Source organism: Chlorocebus sabaeus, chromosome 1 (genome assembly GCF_047675955.1).
Source record: "Chlorocebus sabaeus isolate Y175 chromosome 1, mChlSab1.0.hap1, whole genome shotgun sequence".
Taxonomy (NCBI): Eukaryota; Metazoa; Chordata; class Mammalia; order Primates; family Cercopithecidae; genus Chlorocebus; species Chlorocebus sabaeus.
The window spans coordinates 89504008-89512051 of NC_132904.1; positions in this window are offsets into that span (position 1 = coordinate 89504008).

Sequence of the window (8044 nt, forward strand, 5' to 3'; positions counted from 1 at the left end):
TTCCTTAGGATCTTCTTAATAACATTTTCTTTTCTCTGGCTCATTTTGTTGTAAGAATACGGAATATCATACATGTAACGTACAAAATATGTGTTAATCGACTGTTTATGGTACAGGTCAGGCTTCTAGTCAACAGTGGGCTATTAGTAGTTAAGTTTTGGAGTCAAAAGTTATGCATGGGTTTTTACTATGAGTGGGTTGGTGCCCGTAACCCCCATGGTGTGCAAGGGTTAATTGTAATTTACAGAAAAAGTGACATCACAAGGAGTTAGCCTGGGACCAGGAAGAACTCCAGAAAGGGAGGAATGCCCTCTACCTTGCCTCTTTGGTCTGTGCATAAGCAAGGAAAGACCTCTCCGTGGACCCCGCTGGCCACCACAGTGTGTCCCTGCCTGTGCGAGCAGCAGAGCTCCACCTACCCCACCCAACCAGCATCCTAGAACTGGGGAATGGCCCCTAGCTACATACTCTTTGCTTGAAATCTATGTTGATTTCCAGAGCTGATCTTTGGCAGTACTCACTGCACTGCAGTCCTCTAGATGCTTGTCTGTTCCCTCAGGTAAATGTTTCACAAACATCTGAAAGAGGTAGAGCACCAATTTGTTGCCTCTGCCGATTTCCATTGTATAAATACTCTGATCATGGCTGATTTCAGGCTACCAAAGTAATAGGAATTAGCTTACAAAATTCCTGAGAGTCTAACAGTCAGCTCTCACAAGCCAGTGTGAGCGAACTCCAGCACACCCAGGCTCCCCTATACACTAGTAACCCTTTGAGATGGAGTCATGTCTTTTCTTTGTATCCCAGATTCCCAGTACCTATGTGGCCTTGGTTAAATGTTTTTAATTGAAAAACTAATCAATGATGTCTCCAGATAAATTTCCTTGTCCTCTTAAAACCTACCTAATTTTAGTAAATTTGGCAACTTCAGTGAGAAAGATTTAGAGGGGCAAGTGTTGAAAATGCTGGAAGTCTCCTGCCTTTGAACCTCACACCACAGTGATGTGTTCATAAATTAAGCATCAGGAAAATATTGATGTCTATGTCTTTCATGTGGCCACCCTTAGCAGAAAGAGAATTATCATAAATCTCCATCCATGCCTCAGAAATGATAGAGCAATTCAGAGGTGTCAATTAAGAAATAACATTGATTGGCTGGGTGCAGTGGCTTATGCCTGTAATCCCAATACTTTGGGAGGCCAAGGCAGGAGGATCACTTGAGGCCAGGAGTTAGAGCAACCTGAGCAACACAGCAAGACTCCATGTCTGCAAAAACTTAAAAAAAAAAAAAAAAATTAGCCAGGTATGGTGGCATATGCTTGTAGTCCTAGCTATTCAGAAGGCTAAGGTGGGAGGACTGCTTGAGCCCAGGAATTCAAGGCTGCAGTTAGCCATGTTCATGCCATTGCATTCTAGCCTGGTTGACAGAGCGAGACCCTGTCCCAAAAAAAAAAAAAAAAAAAAAAAAAAAAAAAAAAAATTAAATAGCATTGATCTCTTATGGGGAGCGGAAAAGAAAAAAGCATTTTATGTCTATCTTCATTCTCTGTTGTTTCATTAGGTTAAAAGGGTTGGCTCCTAGCTTGGAAATAATTATCTAAAGAAAGGTCACTTTTTTCTTCCTTCCCTGGGTCGGGGTCCCCAAGACTATTCCTAGGTTTGATAATTCACTAGGACGATTTACAAGACTCAGCACATAGTCATACTCACAGATATGATTTAGTACAATGAAAGGAAACCAAGCAAAATCAGCAAAAAGAAAGGCACATGCTATGCAAAGTCCAAGGGGAACAAGTTTCCAAGGGTCCTCTCTCAGTGGAGTCACACAGGACATGCTTAATTCCCCCCAGCAACAAGTTGTGACAACACGTGAAATGTTGCCAACCAGGGAAGCTCATTAGAGACTCAGCACCCAGCACTGAGTGCAGTGGCTCATGCCTGTAATCCCAGCACTTTAGGAGGCTGAGGCTGACAAATCACCTGAGGTCAGGAGTTCGAGACCAGCCTGGCCAACATGGTGAAACCCCATCTCTAATAAAAATGCAAAAATCAGCCAGGCATGGTGGCGGGTGCCTGTAATTTCAACTACTTGGGAAGCTGAGGCATGAGAATCACTTGAACGCAGGAAGCGGAGGTTGCAGTGAGCCAAGATTGCACCACTGCACTCCAGTCTAGGCGACAGAGTGAGACTCTGTCTCAAAAAGGAAAGAAAAAGAAAAAGAAAACCCTCAGCACTCAGGGTTTTTACTGGGGGCTGATCACATGTCAGGCTCTGCCTGGGATGTACTAAATTTCCAGACTCCTAGAAGGGAATTAGGTGTTCAGCATTAGCAATTTTGTTTGCACAGTTTAGGAATAGTGAACCCCTCTTGTTATTCTAAAAATGATAGGAGCCCTCCTGAAGTCCAAGTTCCCAGATCCAGCCAAAGGCCAACCTTGTAAGCAGGCCTTCCAAAGGATAGCAGTCAATCCTGCTATGTGAAATCCTTCATGTACAGTCCTTCTGACTTGTCTACCAAATTGACACTCTCCTGTTTGTCCAAATTCTTGGCAATTAACAAGCTCCGTTTTCCACAATGTCCACTGTGGGAAGTTGAGGCCATGTGGCTCACGTGGGGCTGCTCTTCCAATCTTCACCTGTCCTTTTCTGCTGGAGCAAAGGATCTGGCCAACACAATTCTATCAAAAGCATCAGGAGTGAATGCAAGCTGGTCGATAGAATGACTCTGTTATAGTGAGTCAAGCGAAAATTATCATTTTTGATGACTAGTTTTGAATAACTGGTAGTTTGGGTGTACAACGGATCAGTTTTCCAACCTACATATGCGGCTTGAAGCAGTTTGGTCTATTCCTCAAAATCCTTCCATTTTTGTCCATATTCTTTTGTTTTAAAATTCTAATTAATTTTCAGTCAGTTATGCCTACTGTATACTGTTTGCGATAAAGAGACTTTGGAACAACCTGAATATCTAATAATAAGTGATAACTTGGAACTGGCACAAAATTAAGACAGCCTAACAAGCCAAACAGGAACAAGTGGCTTAAAAATGAAAAATTGTTAAACTTTAAAAAAAAAAGGGGTTCTTTAATTTTTTTGTACTGTTACTCGAGAAGTTGGCAGTCTTCAACCTGCTAGGGGGCCCTCACCAGAACCCCACCATGCTGGCACCAAACTTCCAGCTTCCAGAACTGTGAAAAATAAATTTCTGCTGTTTATAAGCAACTCAGTCTATGGTACATTGTTATAGCAGCCCAAACTTATTAAAACAATGTATAAATACACACAGGTAGACAAGAGTTATATAATACATATTTATATTAAAATATGCTATGTTTTGTATATATAGAAATATGCTATACTTTATATGCTGTTCTGAAACTTGCTGTGTTTACTTAATAGTATGTCTGGGACATCTTCCTGGATCAATGCCATATCCTTTTTAATGGCTGTATTTCTTACCATGTAATGGTCCTTCCATAATTTATTGAATCACACTCTTATTGATGGACTGTTTTACGTTGTGCTGTTACAGATGTTCCTATGAACATCTTTGTGAAGATGTGCACAAGTGTGAGGATTTTTGAAGGATAGCGTTCTGGAAGCAGAATTTTTAGGTCGAAGGGAATGTCCATTTTTAAGTCTGAGAGTTTCTCCCCATTTTTTCCTCTAATTTTGTTGCATTTTCAATTTTTGTAAATGGAGGAAAGCCTTAATGGTTTTCCCGGATAATAATCCCACTAAGTTACACACACTATGCAGCAACTTATATAACTCACTCTCTTCCCAGGTGTGTGGAGCTGGCCCAGTGGTCTGGAAGCCACACTGCTGCTGTAGATTTCCAGGTGACCCTGGGCTGGGGACTATCATGGCACCTTGATGCCACCATGAGGACCAGCTCTCTGTCTCAACTTCTATGAACATTATCACCTGTGCTACTCCTCTCTGCCTGTCCAGGGACAGGTGCACAGAGGGAAGCCAGAGAGCAGAACCTGTTCTCTGAAACACCAAATGCCAGGCTTTCAGGCCATGCATTTGGATAGGAAGGTCCAGGAAAAATTGATGCTATCCAGAAAAACTTAAGCGATTCTCCAGAGCCTAAACGCTGAGCTCTACTCATAACATCAGGCCCTGTATGGATGGCCATAATTCTATAACCTTGAGATTGTTCTTCTCTATTATGTAGAAAAACATAAAGGAATTCTTAAAGCATGACTTTCCCTATGAGGTTCATCAGGAGCTTAGGCTGTGGAGTTAAGGTCTCCATCTATTTCCTCAAACTGTGGTCCATAGACCAGCGACATTAGCCTTACTAGGAGGCTTGCCGGAAATACAGAATGCCAGACCCTCCAAATCAGAATCTTTATGTCAACAGGTTCTCCAGAAGATCCGTATGCACTTTAACATCTGGGAAGCACTGCTTTAGATTTTTCACTTGGAACGGACACTTGATAGTTGTGTCAACTTGAGTGAGTTAATCACTTTGTAGCTCAGTTGCTGCATCTACAAGACAGGATGATTACAAGAAGACAATGATGCAACACATACAAAGAGCTTCGTACAGTGTCCGACAAGTAATAAGCATGTAAATGGTTACTACATATTATTTTTCCTAATTTTCATTCAGGTCCCACTGTGTAGAATGGGCTTTAATCATTTCCAGGAGTTCCATCTAACCTGGCCGCTGGAGAAACAGTTCAGTTCATAATGCTTTAAAATATTTATTAAAAAGAAAAATCCTTTGACTTAAACCTCAGGTAATCTCTGGAGCCATAATTTCTGAGAAAATTATTTGGAGCATTATCCAACATCTTTAAATAAATGTGTTTTGTGCACATTGGAGTTCCGGGTCTTTGATGCAGTTGTGTATCTGTATTGAGGCTCATCACCCATCTCACCCAGTGATTTTCTGATGAAGCCAAGTCTCTGATCAATTTCAGGAGCTGCTTCTTAAGGTAGACACTTAAGACAGTATCATTTCTGTGACCCAGAAAGAAACAGCATTTAACTAGGTCACAAGAGAATTCAGTGACAGGTGAGGGGATCTTGGTGTATGGGAAAGCTAGCAGTTGGGATGCTTGCTGTAAATAGTAGGAAATTGACTTTGAGAGGAATGGGATTTAAATGACCAAAAGGACAGCAACCTGAAGGACAAAACTGAAATTCAGTGATAAGATTTACTGTGTAAATAATTCACCTACCACACAAAAGTCTTAGAATGAGGTCTAAACACAAAGGGACTCTTACATGTCTCAGAATATAATTAATTAAGAATTCAGGATACAAGGTAATTAGAGAAACTATAACCTGGAGGCATACTGCTGAATTACTGTGATCATTTTTAACAATGAGAAAATCTAATTTTCTGGTCATGTGGCATAGATTTTAAATTTAGATAATGTGAAGAGCAATGTTCATACAGTACAGTCAGCAAGTTAAATTATTTATTTTGAATTTGACTTTCCAGCAAAAATCAGGATCAAATGATTAAATCTAAATCATGAAAATTATTGTGGAACTGAAAAATACTTGAGAGAAAAATGTACAAATTGCAATTGAATCTCATGTCTTCCTTAACACAAAGCTGCCAGTGTTGCTCCCTTTGTAATAATTGTGCACGTGTGTGTGTGTGTGAATCTATTTCACTATCTGATGTTACACACTGGGACAACAGAAAATGAATGAAATATTTCTGTATATAATGTGATGTTGAGTTACTGATGAATTATGCCAACTTCTCCAGACAGGTAGAGGCTGTACGTTTTTTTGGTCTCCAATTAGTGTTCATTGAGTTAAAAATTAAAAAGTAAGTTCACTTTTTGATGAACCCAATATTCACAGATGTGCTCCAATCTACTGTACTTACTGAATTACCCATTTTACATTATTTCAGGCATTGCTTATGTAAATATTTCCAAGTCTTTTTGTGACACTTTGTATTAATTAGTCATCTAGCATGCATTTTCAAGACTGCTAGAATGATTTTACAATCATCTAACCTCATTTTGTATCTATAAATTCCTATTTTAATTGCACTATCAAGATTTCCCAGTGCCCTGCTGAGAGCTTTGGTCTCAGAGAGACCTAGATTTGACTCTGTCTGCTGTGGGTTACATTGTATTCTCTAAAAAAGACATGTTGAAGTCCCAGTCCCCAGTGTCAGTGGATGTGACCTTATTCGGAAAGAGGGTCTTTGCAAATGTATTAAAGTTAAAAATGAGATCATATTATATTAGGGAGTTCCCAATCCAAAATGATCATTGTCATTATAAGAAGAGGGAAGGAGACATAAACACACAGATGGAGATGGGGGCAATGCCATGTGTAGATGGAGACAGAGATCGAAGGGATGTGTCTACAGGCCAAGGAATACCAAAGACTCCAGACTCTAGAGAGAAGCACAGAACAGTTTCTCCCTCAGACCCTCCAGAAGGAACCAACCCTGCTGACACCTTGATTTTGGAATTCTAGCCTCCAGAACTGTGAGAGAATGAATTTATATTGTTTTAAAACCACCCAGTTTGTGGTATTTTGTAATGGCAGCTCTAGAAAATGAATACACCTTCTGGCCAGGTCTGAGACTTTGCAAGAGTATTTTTAACTTCTCTGAATTTCTGATTTCTCTTTTTTCTTTCTCTTTTTTGTCATTGTTATTGTTGAATTTCTCTTCTGAATACTGAGTTTGAGAACCAAAACTATATCTACCTTACAGAATTAGGATGGAGGTTAAATTAGATGAGGCTTATATGAGTGCTTAGCACTGTGCCTGGCACATGCTGTGCTGTGATTCTAGTTTCTCGTCAGTTCAAGAAGCCTGGAGATAAGAAACACAGTCCAGTAGAGTGAGCCAGTTCGGTCAGTCCATTTTGCATTGCTGTAAAGGAATACCTGACACTGGGTAATTCATAAAGAAAAGAGGTTTATTCAGACTCATGGTTCTGCAGGCTATATAGAAAGCAAATGCTCCTGGTGAGGGCCTCAGGAAGCCTACATGGTGAAAAGTAGAGGAGAGTCAATGAGTCACATGGTGAGACAGGAAGCAAGAGAGAGATGGGGAGGAGCCAGGCTCCTTTAAACCACCAGCCCTCTTATAAACTAACAGAGTGAGAACTCATTCTTATTGCTCACAAGGAATATATTCTATTTTTTATTGTGTGTAGTTTAAATAATTTTCTTGAGCCTACAAAGTCATCATAATCAAGTTTTAATGATTTGGCTTCTTTGTATTTGAAAGCCGTGGATGAGTTTATGGAAGTTGAAGCTTTCAAGATGGAGAGCTGAGGGGAAGTGGTGGTAAGGAGAATCCTTAACCTTCCAAAACTGGCATCAAGGAGGACCTCTGTCCCTTTCCCTGGGACATCCCTGGATCATTGGTCTGTAAACTGAGGGAGGGGATTGCACCCAAGAATGAGAGCCTTTGAAGATGTGGATGCTGCCAAGGGGCCCTGGGAGACTTTCAGTCCAGGGCCTAGTACCTTACTGGTCACAAGGAATGGGAACTTCCCAAAACTTCATACTTTGTTCAGAGGCAACCTCCTCGAATTTCTATGAGGGCTTTCTTGAAGCCACTTTTGTAGGGCCAGCACTCTCTCAGGGTTCATATTTGTTTGGGGTGACTGAAGGAGATCATGGAGCTCTAGCCCCTCCCCGCACCAAGTCACTCCTTGGCATGCCTACTAATAACATGCTTAGTCTCAGGGGACACTCAGAAGAACCACTCCTCTCCCTGATGTGTCACTACGCCACTACACCCCAAGCTTCTTATATTAATCAGGGTTCTCCAAAGACACAGAACACACACACGTGTGTGTATATGTGTGTATATGTATATATATAGAGAGAGATTTAGTCTAAGGAATTTGCACAAGTGATTGTGGGGAAGCTTGGTGAATCCAAAATCCAATGGGGTGGACCCATAGGCTGGAGACTCCAAGAAGAGTTGTGATGCAGTCTGTTAGCAGAATTCCTTCTTGCTCAGGGGAGCTCCTCGGTCTTTGTCTTACTAAGGCCTTCATTTGATTAGATGAGACCCACCCATATTATGAA